A 19,849-nucleotide genomic window follows, 5' to 3' on the forward strand; every position below is an offset into this window, starting at 1 on the left:
GGAATGCGTTCATTTCTGCCGTGCGCCAAGCCCCGGCCAGAGCTCCTCCTCCCTCCTCCCCCCCTTCCTCTTCCCCCCCTCTTCCTCCTTCCCCATCCCCCTCCCCTTCCTCTTCCTCCTCCTCCTCCCCCTCCCCTCCAATGGTCTGACCCGTGGTCAGCTGTGCCAGCTAGGCGTGGGGACACCTCCCTGATCCGCTCTGTTCTCAGAGGATCACAGGAAACACCTCTCGAGATGGAGCCCAGCTCACATTTTTGTTATTTATATTTTTATAAAGCGTGTGACAATTCGAGGCAAGACTAACAAATAACTAGATACGGGTGCATCTTGCCACTCACCAGACACCCCAGTGGAAACTGCTTCAGCTCGAAGTGCAGGCAAGAAAGACCCCCACCCCCTGTCACCCGGGGCGCCTCCCCCGCCCCCAAGTCTAGCCGGCCCCTGTCGCCAGGGTCCTTGTGCAGAGTTTATGAGAAGCCATCTCTCCAGCCACCCGACTCCCTGCCATGTGGTTCTCCAGAAACCCCCCAGCGGGGGGAGGGAGGGGTGGCTCACAAGTCTGAACCCGATAGGAATCTCCGGCACAGCACCTAACAGTCCCAAAATAAGCTGAGTGTTCATTCACCCAAGGGAGTGACACATGAAAAGGGTTGGAGTCTTACAGAAGGCTGGCTGGCCTGTAGCAGGCGTGTAAAGAGAAAAATAATTGCCCTTATTCCGATGAAAGAGTCATCGTATGTTTTATTCCTTCATAACTTCTACCACACACGGTCTTGTCTGTAAGTGTCCCCATTTATGTACCTGTGATTTTTTTTTTATGGATGTATATATTTTCTCAAACTGCTCTATCAGTTGACTTTCCAGGGTATCCTTAAAAAAAAAAAAGTTTGCTTGTTTAAAATGACAGTTGTGATGTAAAAAGTTTAAGAAATATGAATGTGAGTGGTATCTCTCAGCTTAAATGGTAAAGAAGAAATGTAGCTTACATTTGTATTTTTCCAGAATTCTTTTGTCCTATGCAGTATCACTAAAGTCAAGAATATATTTCTTGCCTGTTTTAGACATGACAAAAAAAAAAAAAAAGGTCACATGTGGTGATTTCCAGCTGTGGACTCTGAGAAAAGTAATTAGGTTTCAGGATTCTGACTGGCACCAGAGCAAAGCAGGAAGGATTCGAATGAAAAGGCTTTCCACTTGTACAATCACGCTTAGACGCAGTGACCGTCATCCCAGCATCGCTTTCCTGTGTCCCTGTCCAGACGCGTCTGCAGAGGAAGAGCCCGTCAAATCTCTCCCTCGGATCCCAAACTCGGAGTCCCCACTGTAACGCAAGGTGAAAACAGGATGGCACCTGGGGACAGGTGTTTCCTCCCCAAACACGGGCCTTCCCGCTGCCCGGAGAGGTACCGTGTACTCGGCTGGCGGAACGGCCCTGGCTTACCTCCTCTGGCACTTTGTTTCCTCAGCTTGACGGGCACTGTCATGCCCCCAGGTCCCCCTGCAGCCTGGTGACACCAGCAGGACATCCAGTGAGGTCATCCCCCGGGGGTGCTGCTTCGGCCTGCAGTGTTTTCTTTTCCTCATACTCTCCATCCAACCAAGCATGGGGTTCACTGGAGCACAGTTGATACTAAAGCATGTTGGCCTTCCAAGTCTTACTTTTTTAAAGCTGAGTAGTTAAGAATTCCCTGTAAGAACAAAACCCTGTAAATTGAGCCTCATATCTGGTATATTTTACCAAACAGCCTTAAAATATATTTGGAAGCAAAAATCAGTACGAATGTATATCCTTGAAAAATGCAAAAAAAAAAAATTCCCTGAAATATTCTTCTATAAATGAATCCTATTTCCCCAGAGTATTCAAAGCATTTTTTCTACCTAAATAAATATTTAAATCCTGAGTAGTATACAGTAACGACACTTCTTCCTATACTCACTATACTATGTTACAAACAAATGTATTTGCAAGTATTGGCATTTTAGACTTTAAAAATGATGTATTATTTAAGATGAACTGCTCTTTAGAAATAGCCACAGAAAAGCAAAGTCAGTGTAGACCCCTTAGGGAGAGGAAATGTAAAATGCACATATGCGCCCAGACCTGCTGACACATGTAAATCCACTGGCCGCTGATGCATTTTACCTCATTTCCTGCAGCTTATACAAAACGTCTAACGACAAATTCTAAGATTAGACAACAACTATTCTAGATCCCAGCTTCTCTGACCCTGACTTGAATGAAAGTGTTCACTGAATTTAGATTTTTTTTTTTTATGTTTTGTATACTCATTTTTATCTTAAAATCCCCCAAAAGTTTTGGCCTGAACCACCCCTAGGTGAGCAGATTAACCTGTAGCTAAACGTGACAGTGGCCACCGATTCGCAGTGGGGGGTGCGTACGAACCCCTGTCCGGTCCACCGAGTCCCAAAGAAGGTCGTGTGACACGCAGCCAGGGCCTGCCGCCGGCCCCCAGGCAGTGTCACCTGCCACCATGACTCAGTGCAATATTTTCACTTCTCACACAGGCGACATCCCACCGTGAAATGCAGATAAGCCATGTTTACATATTGTACACGTAACGAAAAATAAAACTGTTTATAATACTTGTGTTAGTCAATCAAACCAGCTTGTTTCTGGCACTTCTGGCAGATACGCACCACAGACCTGTAGTGTGGCCGTCTCACCACGTTATGGAGATAGTTTCAGTAAGAGATTTTGCGTATGCTGGAGACGCTCAGATCGGACAGCGTTCTTCCCCGAAGACACCGCGTAACTGTTGAGACACGAGCTGACACAGCGTTTTGCTCACGGCAGCATCGCCACGCTGAAGGCTTCAGTTTAACTTTCAAAATCAAAACACAAGTATGATAAACAGGACCCGTAAGTTCCACGAAGCCCGAGCAGGTGAATGTCGCTTGGGAACAAGAGCACTTTGCACATAACTCCTCTCCCCATCCTCGTTTGTCGTCGTCGCGTGCACCGTCTGCGTTGTCACCGGTAACGGTTGTTACCACTTCCTCTCCGCAAACGTGTAGGACTGCCCTAGAACAGTGGATAAAGAATGGAACTGTTGCAGGGTACCAAAAATTTACACTTTTGTTTAAAAGGAAACGTTGATGTGTTCACCTCAAGATCAATACTAAAGACTTCTAGCATTAAATAGAAAAGCGTACCGTTAGAGAAAATAATCACATTTAAGGCTCCCTGTTTAAAAAAGCAAACACAAAGACATAGCCACGAAGTCAGTGACCTCCCCAGTGGGGGGGACTCTCCCCCCACCGGCTCCCGTGGAGAAGCCAGACTTAGAGCGGGAAGGCAACGAAGGGGGTACTCAGACGTACGGGCCGCGATCGTTGCTCTGGGGTTGTGTCTTCTAGATGTTTGCCTTTCTCTACACGGTCCCCGCACGCCAGTCAAAAGACCCCAGGCTGCGTACTTTCAGCCCTGCCAGACACCCTGCCCCAGCCCCACCCAGAATGGACTTTCCGGAAAGTCGTCACCCGGCAGCCGTTGGCCAAGGTTCCCGTGGTGACTGTGTGTTCGCCCGTCGGAACCGCTGTCTGCTCTGGGCCAGACCTCTTGCTGGCGAGTAGGAAGGGGTGAGAGGGGTCATGGTCTTTGCCAGAAGGCTGGTACAGCCAGACCGGACCTCGTGTGGCCCGTGGAGCCTCTTAGAGGACCACCAGCCCACACCGAGTTGGGTTTTTGCTGGGAAGGGCAGCCAGCGTGTTACCAGAACCTTCACTGGGCAGGAGGTCGGGTGCCGCTGTTTGGAGTCAGCCTGGGAGCTGGCGCGTCCCCAGGCTGCACAGAGTGGCTGGGCTGCTGTTCATGAGAGAGGCCCCCAACATCTCGGTGGTGTCAGCAGGAAGCGTACAGACGTGGCATGTCCCACTTGAGTGTGCCCACGTGGGAGGGCACCTGCGTGCGGCATCTGACCCCCCACTGCTGAAAACCAGAACAGTCCTGCCAACAAGTCAACAAGTGTTGAGTCTGGTCCCCCCAGAAACCCGCCTCAAGCCAAATTCGACACGTTTCTGTGTACTCCTTGCTGCTTTCCCAGACGCCTCCTTTCTTCTCAAGACCACTGATTTTTTTTTTTTTTTCTACTGCAAATTTAACACACTAATCAGGTAGTTGCAAACTGTGGTCTCCAAGCCACGTGCCCTTGGAACTTCCCGAGGGTTCTCTTTTGTTTTCATTTGCGTATCTGTTTACCCTTTGAAAGTTTGGGTTGAATACAGGATGCCAAAACTTGAAAACAGATCAGAAAACCACAAGCAGAAGAGATCGGGGATGTGGTCCGCTGCTGAGTGGGAACACGTTCAACCGCTTGGCTGGAGCACTGGGCATATTGCTTCACTCCGAACCCCTCCCGTGTCTATTATATCAGGGCCCCTGTGCTGTGCTGACGGTCGTAGTAAGGCAGGGAAGGTGACCGAGTGCTGGAGGAGAGGTGCCCTTCCACACGCCTGACAACACGCCCGTCAGCACAGAGTGGCCGCACAATGTTTTGGAAAATCACTAGCTGACCCATCAAACAACCTGGCTCCCAGTCATACATCAGCCAGACTTCATTTCACGTCTGTTTCCTCCTGTCTCTTGTCTCACTCGCAGACAGATTATGAAAATCAATGTCATGTGGGCTCCAAAGTCCTCCAAGCTCCTTGCGGACTGGTGGCAAAAGCCTGAATTACCGCTCAAGATGAGGCCCAGGGCCCTCTGGCCAATAGTCCTCCCCACCAGGTGTGGGACGCTGGCAAAAGTCAGGTCCGTTCATAAATATCTCAGAGAACCAGATGCCGCCCAGAATTAGGCAATGTCTTCGCCATTACTTAAGGTCAGCGGCATCTTAGATGCATGGATGGATATCAAGCCCAGTGTTCAAGGGGTGAAGGAACACAATCTGGGAGCACATCAAGAATGGAATCAGACAGACTGACCGAAATTGCTGAAGGTTTGCGACATCTGTCCCTCTGATTCCAACTCTTTGTGATTGTTCTAGCTCAGGCTTCAGAGAAGGCGGAAGTGGTCCACGGGAACGCTCCAAGAAACACCCATCTTTTCATCCCTGCAACATTGCGACGTGTCCGTAACTTTATGAATCGCTAACCCTAACCCTCGCATTTCTATCCAGCGTGAGAAGAAATTATTTCAAGTTTCAGTGTAAACACGTGACAGATGACTTCTTTGCAGAGGAAACGTTAGTTACCTACTCCACCAGTACTTTTTAAAGAGATTTTGTACATACACCAACTAAGGTAACAGAGGCTTACCGCCCTACTTTCTTAGATTTTATGTGACTCTTCATCATGGGTGCTTATTCCGAACCTGAAAGGCTTGGGAGTCCAAGCTTTCACGTACTCAGTGGGGGAGGGGTCATGACGAACGACGTCGGCCCGGTTTCTTGTGCCAATTTAAGTACAAATCTCTCTCTTGCCAGTAGACGGTGTGCTCTGTGCTTCAGCCAACACACATGAAGGGAGCTCAGAGGCTGTCTGTGGTCCTTTATGGACGCCACTCACCATTCTTTGGTTTTCCCCCAACTCACGCCCATGCCCCGCCCCTGCCATCCCAGCGTTAGGACCACATCACGGTAAAAGGGCTCAGCATGTGTCTCCCTCCCTCCACGTTACAACTGGTTTGCTGAATTCAAAGGTTTCCCCCACAAGTAGTAAACAATCCTAGGCTACTTTTGAACTCAGATTTCCGATCGCTAAGCCACTTTCCTCTTGTACAGGTCCTTCCTGTCTAGAGACCAGTTCACATACCCACCTCCATGTTATGTGCCAAAATACCCAGGGGTGGCCTAAGGACTAAATTCAATGCCTCCTATAGAAGTTCAAGGAACGTTAGAACCAGGAAACTAGCTGTTTAGTTCAAGTTTTAAAAAGAAGTATATAAATATATATATATATACACATATATATATATAAATATATATACATATGAAACCATATCAACGAGGATGAGCAGAGTGCCAAATATTCACCTCTGTGCAAAGTTACACCTCACTGGGACCCAGCTATTTTATGTACTTCTCTCTCTCATGCTTTTATGGTTCTTTTGACAAATTCTGTTTAGTAGCATGCAGAATACCCGACGGGAACGTACGGCCCACGGTCCGTCACCGCCTCGTCTTGCTTCTTGTTAATAACGTATCAGAATGTTGGTCATTTCTTTCAGATGCCACCAGGTTGCATTATTTGAGTTCTCTTTGTTCGTGACTTTTTTTTCCCCACGCTCAGCCGATTATAAGGAAAACGTGCCCACCGTTTTCTCCATCGACTCCCCTCTGATGAGGCCTCTCTCATTTGATCTCTGTATTGCTGATGTCCACCTCTTGTAAATAGTTCTGCAATTAAATTTTTTGAGAAAAGCAATGTTTACTTTTTATTGAATTCTCGTGTTACTTTAAACTCAGAAAAAAATGATACAGACCAAAGAGTTTTATCACAGACAAGGGCACCCTTCCCCCATTATATAATTTCATTGTTGAACTAGCCTCGGTTTCTCTATCTACTAAGAAGAAATGGACACTTATTAAGGCTACAGATTTCATATGTATGCAAAAATGACACAGATTGAAATGAGTTTAAAATTAATAAATACTACGGTATTTAGTTAATGGTTGTTTTAGACTCTCTTGAGTTGCAACGAGAGGAGACACGTTGTTAGGTCATGATGCTGAGTCTCAGACCCAGGCTTCCATGAGAGAAGCCGGGTGCTGTGTCTGCAGTGACTCAGCCCCCCACCCCGGAAGAGTGGGGGCCCCGCCTGGAATGGCGGAAGCCTGCCTGGAGGAGGAGACCCTGGCCGCCACCAAGCAGCCAGTGCCAGAGATGCAGTGTGCTCTGTCTCTTGGGGTGGAGCAGGCCGTCCCCCACGCTGGTCAGGCACCAGTTCCCCTCTACCTGCATGGTCAGACGTGCCTGGGCTTCCTTCTCGAGTCTGCCCTTCCGAGCCCCAAGGAAGCACCAGCAGAGGTCCCGGGGAAGGACAGCTTGGCACCCCTGCCCCTGGGGTCACTGGGGACCATGCTCAGCACCGTTTCCTTCCCTCTCCCTGCTCTTGTCGCTGAGGTTGGTAGGTGAGGTGATGGTGCTGAGTCAAACCCCCCCCCCACCCCGCAACCCCGTGCGTGTGACAATCAGTGGAGGAACCCTGTGGCAGCACGTGGAGCTGGGTGAGATGGGGCTGACTCCACACAGGGCCCTTCCCGCGGAACTCACTGGGCAACCGCCACCATTTACAGCAGTTGTCTGTTCAGAGAAGCCATTTCTAAAAGAAAGGCACACACCTAATACTTCAGTTGTCCACTTGCCCTGTTTCTGTAACACTTGTCAAGAGCAAAAAGGAGGCTTCCTGTATATATATGCGTTTTAGTCCCAAAATGCTTCAGTGAAAGTTTTCACTTACTTGGCATTAGACTGAAAACTGCACTTCGATCCACACGAATCGTTTAACAGTTAAACAGTGGTTTAACGCTGTTTTCCCAGAAGTCAGCCCAATACAAAGGAAGGGAAGCGGGTGGGGTGATGGTGAGAACTTGGCTGGTCCCCTCGGCCTCCCTAGAAGCCGCAACGCGCCCCCCAAACGGCCCATTGACTAGAAACAACAACACCCTCAAAACAAGAAGCGGCGATTGGAAAAGTCAGAGGCAACCATTTGGATGTTTTCAACTTGCTTTCTGTTATGTGAGATTTTAAACAAGTTGCCTTTTGAAAATCAGGACATTGGAAAGATTTCTGCTCTTTATTTTTGTTTATTTTTGTTTCGTGAGCTCTTAAGTTAGCATCACTTAGTATGTTCAGAGAATTGTTACTTGACTCCCAATTATGGCAAAGAGCATCGCACAGATGTTGTACCAGGAAAGAAGTGATGATTTCGGAAGACACGACTTCAAACTTTGGCATCCCGCCAAATGACGCCACCTCGAGTTCCTGGGAGTGCACCATGGGACTGCTGTGGTTTCAAACGGACTAGATGGATTTTCTCTGAACAATCAGAGTCCAGTGCCAATGAAAGTCCATTTGCATGTGATCTCATTACACCGCTATGGGCTTTGACAACGTAGAGTGTGAAAAATTCAATTTTCCACAAACAACACGCTTTGCAAAGCCGAGATTCAGTGACCATGCAGGCCACGCTCGAAACACGCACCTCCGTGTGTGTTTCCACGGGCAGGTCTTCCTGTCCCAGCCCCTGTGACAGACACCCCACTGGGATGCAAAACACCAGTGATCCCTCGGGACCCTGCGGCCCCCAAGCCCCTTCCTCCAGCCTCCCCGACCAGCCTTCCCCTGTGTCTCCCAACACAGACCCCTGTCCGGAAGCACCGGGGACACCACTCTGCAGTGCTGGTGGCCGGCGTCCCTCCCTCTGGCTTTCGTCAGACCAGTCACACAGTCCTCCAGGACCCCCTCTCCGCATGCTCCCGTTGTGTCCCACTGGGCTGTTCCCTGTCACCTGCCGAAATGCTGTCTCTATGATCCAGATCCCCCAAGGGCGGCTCCTGGTTGAAACATCCGAAGACTCCTCTTCACGTTGGTGGGACTCTCCATCATCAAATGCCTTCCCATCTCCGGGGCTCCCGCTGGGACAATCACCAGCAGTTTCAAATTCTTGCAGCACTCAGTGTCACAGCTCTGCCCTGGGACCTCGCCTCCATGGACTTAACAGACTCCTGCCACGCTTTCACGTGACCCCAGCCATCTCCTTGGACAGCCACCCTCATGCTTCCCAAGTGAGCTGATCACTTTCTTCTCTCTTTTCCCAAAACGGTGCTCAACCTTGCATCTAATCCATCATCATATGCCACATAAGCAGAATGCACCTGTTCACTGGCCTGAGATCAGACTGTGAGCTTTCTGAGCACAAGAAATATACTGACATTCTCCATCTCTGGCTCCCGCTCCCAAAAAAGCATGTGACAGTGACCACATGCTCACAGTATTCTTACACACACTTATCAGTGAGCATCTGGGTGAACGAAGGGACCTAAGTCTTCTGTGTCCCTATCCGCCGTTCACTGACTCACTACATATTTGTAGAACACCACTTAGGTCCTGGGCACTGTGCTGGAGATACCGCAGTTGAGAGAGTTGTGATTTCACACTTATGTTCAACTACAGTAGTGTCGTTGGTCTGTGAAGGGTCATAGATGTTCTTATTTTACGTATAAGCTGACGAGCCGGCCTGTTACTGCTGCATTCATGCTGGTCAAAGGTAGGAACCTGGGATCAGAAAACCTTCATACCGTCGACTTCCCAGGGGCCCGTGAGCTGCCGTGGGGGCCGAGGCCGTGCACGCTCTGTGTTTGCAGCACGGCTGGGGATCCCTGAACTTGGGGGCTCCCCGGTACAGACAGCAGGAAGGACGCCTGCTCTTGGTCCAGGAGGAGACCTGACCTGCTCCTCAGGGTTGCCGACAGCCAGTGTCAGCCTAAGAAATGGCTCTCACACCTGGCAAAGACAGGGGCAGAGGGGGAAGAGTCCCCAGAGGATGTCTTTCCCTGCCAGCTGCGAGATTTTGTTCTGAAACTGCAGAGACCGTAGGTGCCCATGCCCAGTGAGAGATCACCCTCTCTCCACACTGCCCGTCTCTGCCTCGAAGCCCCGCGCTCTGCGTGGTTGCTCACTGCACTCGCTGCCAGCGCAGGGTCTGTCCCTGCCGCTGTGACCCCAGCCACATGGAGGGAGGCACCCCAGGTGCTGGGTGCACCCCAGGTCAGCCTGCCCAGAGCTGGTAAGCCCCCATGGGGACAGACTCCAAGGTGACTTTCCTTCATTAACATTGGAATCTAATCCTAATGAATCTTCTCAGGCATCTGCTAAATCCTCCCCTGCCCTTTCCCAGTGATCTTATACTCACTAATGAGATCTGGCTGTAATTTGGTAAAAACTTATGAAATATCCCAAAATGGCCAATTGTATTCAATTGTATTCAAAGAAAACGTTGGTTTCATGACATAGTGCAAACAAACCGAAATACTAGAGGCTTTTGCCTTGATCTTCAGTGAGCAATGTCCCTGAGAAAGACTCTCCTTCTTCATTTGAAACATGACTGTTGGAAGCTTCCAGACGTGAGATACAGATTGGGCTTTTGAGGCCAACAATTCCCTGGACACACCCGGTTGTAGAGTGCCAGCCTGCTCTCACCATGATAACCAGGAAGAAATTGGGGCGCCTGGGTGGCTCAATCCGTTGAGCATCGACTTCGGCTCAGGTCATGATCTCACGGTCTGTGGGTTCGAGCCCCGTGTCGGGCTCTGGGCTGACAGCTCGGAGCCTGGAGCCTGCTTCAGATTCTGTGTCTCCCCCTCTCTGTGCCCCTCCCCTGCTCATGCTCTGTGTCTCTCTCTCAAAAATAAACATTTTTTAAAAAGTATAAAAAAAGAAAAGAGAGTAAAAGAAATTGAACAGGGAGCCTTCATTTGAAGTAAGTAATGGACACGCGGCAAATGTGTTGTGCAGATTCAGGCATTAACAAGGAGCCGCAAGTGGCCGCCAGACTTGAGCAACAACTTTGTTTCCAAAGTAAAACATCTTTTGTTAGAGTTGCCCGGGGACATTTTGGCTTCAGGCAAAAGAAACTGGACTCCTCAGAATCCACGCGGTGGAGACCGCTGGGGCCCTGAGCTCCTGGCACAGAGGGTGGCGTTTGGGAGCTGGTTCCTCGCAGACTCGGCTCTGGCCGCCGACGGTGACAACTGTAAGTACCATCGTTAAACACCGATTTTTAAGTTAACAAACACACAGAGTCAATGCTGTTTGGGCACATCGATTTTTGTTCAAGGAATCGGCCAGACAACACTGTACTTGAAACCGTGAGCAGTTTGACACAAGCCGTCACAAAATGACAGTGGCCCTGGGAACACAGAGCAATTATTCTGTTCTGTAACTAGCAATCCTCCTTTGAACTCACCCACAGGGTACGACTCAGGAAGAAAATTGGCATCACAAATGGACCGGGAAGCGATGACTCTTTATTTTAATCCCTAGTTAAAATCAACCAATAATTGCTGTCTCTGGCCAGGTATTTTTGTGTTTGCAAAATACTTGCCAACTACCGCTGGCGGGTGGACAGACGCGTGTCACTGTACGTGGGTCCTCTGCACGGACGCTCCTCCACGGCCATGAGCCCAACAAGACATGACGAGCATCCCTGGCAGGAAGCTCTGTGTCGGGAGGTGTAAACCATGAGGATCAGTCAATCAGGCACCAATGGGGAGCGTGGGGAGTTTTCCATAGTAGCTCTCATGGGTTATATAATTAGATTTAATTCTTGTTGCAACGCACAATTTCATTATTCCCAGTCCACTTTCCTGTTTCACACCTTTTAAACGTGCTACACACAAGAGAAAGAAAGGGAAGGGGGAGAGAAGCGCGGGAGGGAGGCAGAAGCCAGTTACCTGGTTACCTGCATGCACACGACGGAAATGTAAACATCATCTGGTTCACACTGGCCCCCACCTTGGGCTTGGACTCAAGCAGGGGGGTCAATGGAGCATCCTAGGTTTCATTCAGTTGCTTTGTTCTTATGACAGGGGAACAATACACCTCGTAGGCAATTGTGTTGCACCTCGAAGTAAATCTTGCCAAAGCTGAGTGAGGGCAAGCCCAGCTGTCTCCCGCCAGGGACTCAGGTCTCCTCCCCAGGGGGCCAGCTCACCCCCCAGGAACTCAGGTCTACCCCCCCGCCCCCCTGCCCAGGAGCCCAGCTGCCCCCCTCAGGGACTCAGGTCTCCTTCCCAGGGGCCCAGCTCCCCCCCAACCTGAGAGACTCAGTCTCACCCCAGGGGCCAAGCTGGCCCCCCAGTTGACTCAGGTCTCCCCCGCAGGAGCCCAGCACCCCCAACAGGGACTCAGGTCTCCTCTCCAAGGGCCCAGCACCCCCCCCCCCCCAAGTGACTCAGGTCTCCTCCCCAGGGGCCCAGCTTCCCCCACCCCTGACCTGAGACTCACGTCTCCTCTCCAGGGGCCCAGCTCCCCCCACCCTGGGACTCAGGTCTCTCCCCCCAGGGGCCCAGCTTACCCCCCCACAGAGACTCAAGTCTCCTCCCCAGGGGCCCAGCTCCTCCCACCCTGGGACTCAGGTCTCTCCCCCAGGGGCCCAGCTCCCCCCCACCAGAGACTCAGGTCTCCTCCGCAGGGGCCCAGCTCCCCACTCAGGGGCTCAGGTCTCCTCCCCATGGACTCAGATCTCCTCCCCCAGAGGCCCAGCTCCCCACCCCCACCCAGGGCCTCAGGTTTCCCCCCCAAGGGCCCAGCTCTTCCCCTGCCCAGGGAAGTGAGCCCCAAGCATGAACACGTCCCCCTAATGGGCCAGGAAGGAAAATCCTCAGGAAGAGCCCCTCAGGGTCACTGGGCACCAGCCTGGTACACAGAAGGCACTTGGTAAACAGTGCAGGAGGGCTCTGTGACCTACAAAATGAAACGCGCAGGTTCTTTCCAGGATGGAAAACTCTCTTCCCCGTAAAGACCCACGTCCTGAGATGGGCAGCAGTGATGGAGACAAGTTGAACCATTGATGCTGATACTTAAATCCGAGGCTGCCCAGGTAGAGATCCAAGCACAGAGGTGAGCCATCATGAAGACAGTAACGGGAGGGATGAGTTTCCGTCTCCCGAATTCCTCTTCTTAATCGAGCTGAGGTGGACATGTGACGTTGCAGGTTGGGTATATCAGGCGGAAGGACTGGCTACGTGCCCAGTTGTGACGGGATGGCCACCGTAAGTTCGGTACTACAAAAGTGTCACATGTGACGAGAAATTCTGTCTTCCCTCATAGTGAATGTTAAGACTACCATAGACTATTGCTAACTATACTCAATTGACCTTGAAAGTGACGCAAACCGAGCGGAACTGTCAAGAGGAGGAGTGTCTTTGGGAACAGCAGGAACCTGCCACCGGGACGAGCACACCAGCCACAGGCGAGGCCACGGGGACTTGGGGCCGTGAGCGGCAGCGAGTGTCCAGAGGGGAGAGTTTACCCAGAGTGTTAAAATCTAAACAAATGAAGACCAGCCCAGAAACCTCCCCCAGCCGACAAAACCACCGCAGTCACACAAACAAAAGCTCAATTCAGCTTATCTGGTGACACCAGCCCCACCAGGGTCACTTGAGAAAATTCTACTATTACCTCGGTTTCCTGTCAAGCAGGCATTTATGGGAAAACAGTGTCTCAATCCGTAAGTTCTGTGTTTTTGAGGGCACATGCATTTTCATGTCCTCCGGTTTCACTTTATTTATTTATTTTTACATTTTATTTTATTTTTATACATAGAATTTATCATCAAGTTAGCTAACATAGAGTGTAGACAGTGTGCTCTTGGCTTCAGGAGTAGATTCCCGGGACTCATCGCTTCCATACAACACCCAGTGCTTGTCCCCACAGGTGCCCTACTCAGTGCCCATCACCCACCCACCCCACCCCCCATCGACCCTCAGTCTGTTCTCAGTATTCAATATTCTCTTAAATGGTTAGCCGCCCCCCCCCCCCCGTTTGAACTACTTTTTCCCCTTCCCCCATGGTCTTCTATTGAGTTTCTCAAACGTCCATCACCGATGAGTGGTTTATATAAACAGGGAATACTATTTGACAACGAGAAAGATGAAATCCTGCCCTTTGCCACAACATGGATGGAACTGGAGGGTGATATAAGTCAGGCAGAGAAAGACAGATACCGTGTTTTCACTCCCATGTGGATCTTGAGGAATCCCGATTTCAGCCCCCCCCTCCCCCCCCCCACCTCCCGAGGGCTGACTTATCTCACAGCTGCAAGTTTCTACCCTGAGACCCTGAGTTTTCAAACTGGTGTCTGTTCACTTCTGGTGGTTTGCTGGGCGACAGAATGCTGAAGTGACAGTCCACGTGTCATCTGTGGCTTCTGGTCCTTATTTTGAATGCCTAAGGATGTTTAAATCTTAAGGTTCAGATCGTTCACATTTTGCAGTGCAAGAACGTTACAAACAACTCCGTCTGACCGAATGCTTTTGCAGCACGGAGACAAAGCCAGCCACACCCGATTTCCCCAGGTCCCAACGTTTCGCAAGGGTGACCATGGCCACCCTACCTGTCATCATCCAAACTCCGGGGTGTCCTCTCTGCCCGTGCACGACCCCCTGCTCTCCACGCCAGGTGCCTTGCTGTCCTAAGCAGAGCCCCACAAGGACTTCCTGTCTGTCTGTGGGATTTGTCACAGCAACCAGAGCCGGATGGCTGGATGAGGCATGCCTATGCAGGACGGAGGGTCCTGCCCCCCCGGAATTTGGGTCTGGCCGATGCCGAGCTGTGCCCTTGCCACACTGAGTTTCCCCAGGGCCTCCCTAGCATGTGGGATCTGGAGGTTCCCTCCCCTGTCCTGAGGGGAAGGACCCCCAGGACCCCTGCCTCCTGCGCCATGAGTTCTCAGGTAGGTTCTGTTTCTACACTTGCTTGTTTTTGCTCCCCACCCCCCCCCCAAACAAAGAGAAGTAAGAAGAGAATCGGGTTGCCAAGGCAAACTGGGGGGTGGGGGGGCAGGGCAGGGGACAGGACAAGCCCCTCATTGTGTTCCCTGAAGTTGGTATGCATCTCGTTTTCTCTGACTTATTACAAAGCTTTCTGCCTGAATCTGTAGGAATTACCAGCCAGTCCCTCCCCTCCCCCCACAGTAAATACAGGCACAGTGACTGTGAGGACGGCGTGCTCAGCCCTCCTCCTCCTCTGCTCCACCCCCCCCCCCCCCCCCCCCCCCCCCCCGGCTTGTGACCTGTGAGTCACTGGCCCTCCCTGCCCTCCCTCCTGGCGCTGTTGCTATATTCCCGAGTAAGCGCGCACAGGGGGGGCCCTGTGGACACGTACCACGTACTGCCCAGATACGTACCAAGAACCGGTATCAATGTGCATCAAAATGCATTTATAAAGTGTATTTTATATCAAATACAAATCCCAAGAAAAGAAACTTCCCTAAATTTGTATAAATTCTGTATATCCCAAGGACACGGTATTAGTTAAATGTCTCGGAGGTGAACTAACTCATACAACTGAAACCCAGTAATGATGCTTCTAAAACTTGCCAAATGTCTACAACTATGAAAATTCAGTGGTAAAGCTAGTCTCCTGGATAAGAAACCTACCCTCGAGCATCATCTAGTGACGAGTTAGTGGAATTAGCCATTAAGAGATGGGTTGTGGATTCAGGGGGGGATCCCTTCAGGTGCCCAACCCCCAAGCCAGGTACGTTGGGAGTCGTGACCCCCAGGACCTCAAAATGTGACCTTCTATGGAAATAGGGTCTTCACAGAGGTAGTCAAGGTAACACGAGGCCATCAGTGTGGCTCCGAGTGGAGGACGCCAGCTCTCCTTGTACGAAGGGGAATCTGGAGTCAGCGCAGCGGGCAGGCACGCACGTGGGGAGCCGGCACGTGAAGGGAACCACCAGAAGCGGGGAGAGTGACCGGAGCAGACCCTTCCAGCACCTCCAGAGGGAACCGGCCCTGCCCTCACCCCCACCTCGGACGTCCAGCCTCCAGGATTCGAGAAAATACATTTCTGTTGTCCCAAGCGTCCCAGTTATGAGGGGCCAGGTCCTCCAGACCCGGGGCGTGGGAAGGCACAGGTTGTGCATCAGAGCCCAGCCCCGACACTTGCTAGCGGCCTGTACACGTCATTCCTCGGAGCTCCCGTAAATATGCGTCACGCACACAGCGCCCGTGTCATTACAGAAACAGATGCACATATGTGACCGGGACGCCTGTGTCTTAGTCCGACCGGGCGTCCACAGCAAAGAAAACCACAGCCGGAGGCTTAGACCACAGGCATTCCTCACAGTTCTGGAGGCGGAAGGGGGACATCCGGGTGCCACCAGAGCCCGTGTGTGGGGAGAAGTCTCCTCCCGGTGCCCACGGGGCCGTGGCACGGCAGACGCAGGGAGAGAGCTAAGGACGCTAATCCCCTCATGAGGCCCCCGCCTCCAGGCCTGATCACCTGCCAGGGCCCCACCCCCTGGCACCGTCCCGTCACCTTGGGGGAGGATGCAGACATTCAGTCCCTGGAAACCTCCCTGGGACAACACGGGTGGAGGGGACCCCTCTTTTTTGCTCCTGGACTGGGAGCTGTCGCGGGGCGGGCGGCTAAGAAGACGCCAGGTCATTCCACACTTCCACCCCAGGGTCGGCCTAACTAGGTGCCTGTTAGATGGATACAGGTGGGCCCAGGCACCAGTGGGACGTGGTGCCTTAGGGACCCCCCCCCCCCCACTGCCACCATGTCAGTTCTCAGGCCTCAAGACGTCTTCACACAGAGTTTACAATCCAGTGTTTAAATTCCCCAGTGCTTACCTCACAGGATTCAGTTCACAGTGATGAGCCTCAACTAGGAAGGACCCTTGTCCTGGGGCCCCGCGGCGCCCCTCCTGCCCTCCCTGACCCCCCCACCCAGGCCCCCCAGCCGCCTCTCCCGCTGCACCCCACCTCCAGGGCGGCCTCCTGGGCTCCACAAATCTCCTGCTGGGTCCCTGCAAATGCCCGTGAGAATTTAACGCCTCTCACCAAAGTCCTCATTAAGAAGCTACGTGCCTGGATTTGAAACAGACAGTGACAGCCCCAGTTGGCCCGCAACGGGCCCACCTGATTAACCTGCACACTCATTTGCACGCAGGCTCCCCTTTCCAAGAACTTTCTTTCTCCCCCTGAATTTGCAAGTAACATGTCAGCGCGGGGCACAGAGACCTGAACGTCTCACAGACCTTGTCTACTCTTCTTTTCAATTAATATTTAATTACGCACTTCAGTTAAGAACTTAATTACTTCCACATTGACCTTCTGCCTACTTTTTAAACATAAAACAAACAGAGACTGCGCATCGAATCTTCGGGAAAAATGAGAGACTTACGACTAGTCGCAAACGCTTACCGAGTGTTCATCCGGTGGCAGGCGCCGTCCCAAGGGCTTGGCTCGTGGAAAGTACTAGCTTGACGGATCCCACGGCGGGGCCGGGAGGTGAGGGGGGCCACACGCAGAAGACTCGGCCGCCAGGCAGCGCGACGGTAATTACCGGACGGTGGGGACGCCTAGTGGACCTGGCAATGCGGGCCGGAAGTATCTAGATATTTAGCAACCCAAAGTGGCCGCACCGTGGGCCGCCTGGTTGCAGCGTAGTGGCAGGAAGGTCGCCGGCCCCGTGTCCAGGAAAAGGAACCGAGGCAGACAAGTCCCGCGCCGGCCCGGAGCCTGCGCACAGGGAGCCGCGCAGTCTCCGTCACCTCCGCTCTGGCTCGTCTTCGGGAGCCCGAGGGGCACCCTGCGAGCGGGCGTTGCGAGAACGGTTTCGCGGTCAAGTACGTTTTCCCGCCGACTGAGGGCGGTTAAGTGCACAGAACAGGATTTTAAATGAGAAGACGAATACCCACATTCCAGACGACCGGCCGTCGTCACCTCGGCTAGTCACCCAGCAGCCCTCGCGCCCACGCTCGTGCCCACGCTCGCGCCCCGCCCAGGCCGCTGAGCCTTTGCGCAGGCGCTATGGACTCTCGACTCGACTCCGCCCATTTCTCCCGTGAGCCGCCGTTCCTGTACCTCACCACGCCCCCTACCGCCCAGGAAGATCAGCGGAAGTCCGGGGAAGACGGGCGCTCTGCGTTGGTCACGGCAGGCCGGGGTTCACGCAGCACGCTGGGCCGTTGTGACCTCCACGGACGCCGGACCCCTTTTCCTCACTCCCGGCTCGCTGGCTTGTCCCGCCCAGTGTCCCACGTTCCCGACTGGCCCCAGCCGCTTCTCTGTGGCTCCGGTCAACGTGTCCCGGGGACTGTCCCTCTGGGGCCTGCGTCTCGTGTAACACAGGGTGTTGATCTAGGGCCTCGGTGCCCGGGACACCTCACAGGTGACAGTGTGACCGACCGCATGACACAGGAGAGAGCCGCCAGCCTGCACCCCACGCGCCTTAATGCCGGTCGAAAACGTGGAGCGGAAGACACTCAGCCGAGAAAGTCCAGTGTTAGTGGCCCTGCTGACAGTGAGGTCCCGTGTGGACCAGGTCCCTGTGGACACTGCCGGCGGCACAGAAGACAAACCTAAATGCCCCGAGAGTGCTCATTCCGGACACAAAGCTTGCCCGTTTCCGCCTGGAAGAGCCCGCCCTCAGGTCTGGCATTGCTGGCGGGAAGGACTGGGCAGTGTCACAGGGCGGCCTGTGCGGTCAGGTGTCTGTCGCAGCCTCTGAGCGCCAGAGAAAGGGAGCCCGGCAGCCTTGCGGCCGTCTTTCCGGCCGACCCGCGCCGGGTCCCTTCCGACTCTGGGGCACCGGCCACCTCCGAGGCCGGCCGCATCGACGACTCTCTGGCAGGCGGGCGGGGCCCCGCAATTCAAAGATGCCTCCAGTGCCGTCTACACCGACGGAGACTCGGTTGGCCAGCGAATGGCTTCACGTCGGGGAACACCAAGAGGGCGCAGGGCAGGTGAGAGACGGGCCCGCATGCCTTCCTGTCGGGGGGCTGCTGTCTCTTAGCAAAGTCCTTGGAGAGCTGACTTCAGATGTTCTTATCCACCTCAGACTGTGGGCCCAGTAAACCATCCGGCCCTCAGCTCTGAGCCTCGGACGCCAGGTAGAGAAAGCAGCATCGGTCTCCCAACATCTTCTTACCCACGAGGATTTTAAACACAGACACCTTGTAAACTCACTGTTTTGTTCCTGCTGCTGTCAGCTGCATTCTGTTTTTAGGCGACTTTTGGTGTTTGGTTTTTTGTTAGTTTTCGACCCGGCTGAAAGAACTGTTGGTTCTTCTGGAAATGGAGGTACACAGCTGAGCGGAGGGTGTATGCCTGGGATTTGCTGGACGCAGGCCTCGTGAGACACGCAGGCACGAAGTGATCGTCTTGAAGGAAGCAGCTGAAGGTCGCAGATTCCTGGACACAGGAGGCAGGGCAGGTCCCACGGGGCCACCCCCCTGGAGGCCCTGGGGTCGGTCAGGGGCAGAAGAAGTGAGGGGGGAAGCCTTACTGTGGTTTTCATAGGAGGGACTGAGCCAGCAAGGGGACAGCTGACCATACCGGGGACTGGCAGGTCTGAGTAATTTCAGTTCCTCTGGGTACAGGGGCTGCCCCGGGGGTCAGAGCCCCACGGCTGAGAGCCAGAGAAAGCAGGCGGGTGGGTGGGGTGTCATCACCACCCTAGGGATGCAGTCCCTGTGACGTCAGGGAGGCCCCCACGTATCAAAGCATCCTAAAACATAGAAAGGAAAACACAGGATTGATACACAAACCACACAGACATAACGATTTGAACCGAGATTTAGTTTCTCAGTTGAGAACACGTTTTTTTTTTTTGTTTATTTTGAGTGAGAGAGAGAATCCCAAACAGGCTCCACACTGTCAGCACAGAGCTCGACACGGGGCTCAAACTCATAAACTGTGACATTGTGACCTGAGTGGAAATCAACAGTCAGATGTTTAACCGACTGAACCCCCCCCCGGGCACCCCGGGAACACATTCTATTTTAGAGCAGTGCCTCTGCTCCTTTTGAAATGTGTCAAGGCAAAGAGAAACGGTCATGTTTGTTTATTTACTTTAATCTTCTTTGAGCACATACTCCAGTAAAATAATGTTTATAAAGCATGCGTTATGAACAAAAGCGTTATATATGTGGGTAGTATTGCTTTCTACAGGTAGTAACTGCCCCAAGAGCAATCTCTGTTTTCCTGCTATCTGTAAACTCCAGCAAGTACCGCTTTGTTATCTCCTATCAGTAGGTTGTGTAATAGCAAGAATTTGGCTCCCAGACGCCTGGGAGTCAGAGCTAAGTGACTTCCACGGGTAATGTTTATTGGCAGAAAAGAGCAGACGGCCCTCTTGGCCAGTGTGCCGA

The 19,849-nt window shown here is 52.6% G+C and overlaps 1 long non-coding RNA gene across 7 annotated transcripts; it reads right to left on the bottom strand.

Moving 5' to 3' along the window:
* Window positions 1–134: 134 nt before the first annotated feature.
* On the bottom strand, window positions 135–17,159 carry LOC106969190 (uncharacterized). 7 transcript variants are annotated; one of them, XR_008295769.1, is made up of 6 exons: window positions 16,899–17,159; window positions 5,994–6,356; window positions 2,405–3,043; window positions 1,442–1,688; window positions 987–1,321; window positions 137–870 (listed from the first exon to the last, which is right to left on the bottom strand). It is a non-coding gene; the product is annotated as an uncharacterized LOC106969190 (long non-coding RNA). The 7 variants fall into 7 exon arrangements; XR_008295770.1 differs by having other exon boundaries at window positions 135–1,321; window positions 2,351–3,043; XR_008295774.1 differs by having other exon boundaries at window positions 136–1,321; window positions 6,275–6,356.
* Window positions 17,160–19,849: the final 2,690 nt, after the last annotated feature.

This window comes from Acinonyx jubatus, chromosome B1 (genome assembly GCF_027475565.1).
Source record: "Acinonyx jubatus isolate Ajub_Pintada_27869175 chromosome B1, VMU_Ajub_asm_v1.0, whole genome shotgun sequence".
Classification (NCBI taxonomy): Eukaryota; Metazoa; Chordata; class Mammalia; order Carnivora; family Felidae; genus Acinonyx; species Acinonyx jubatus.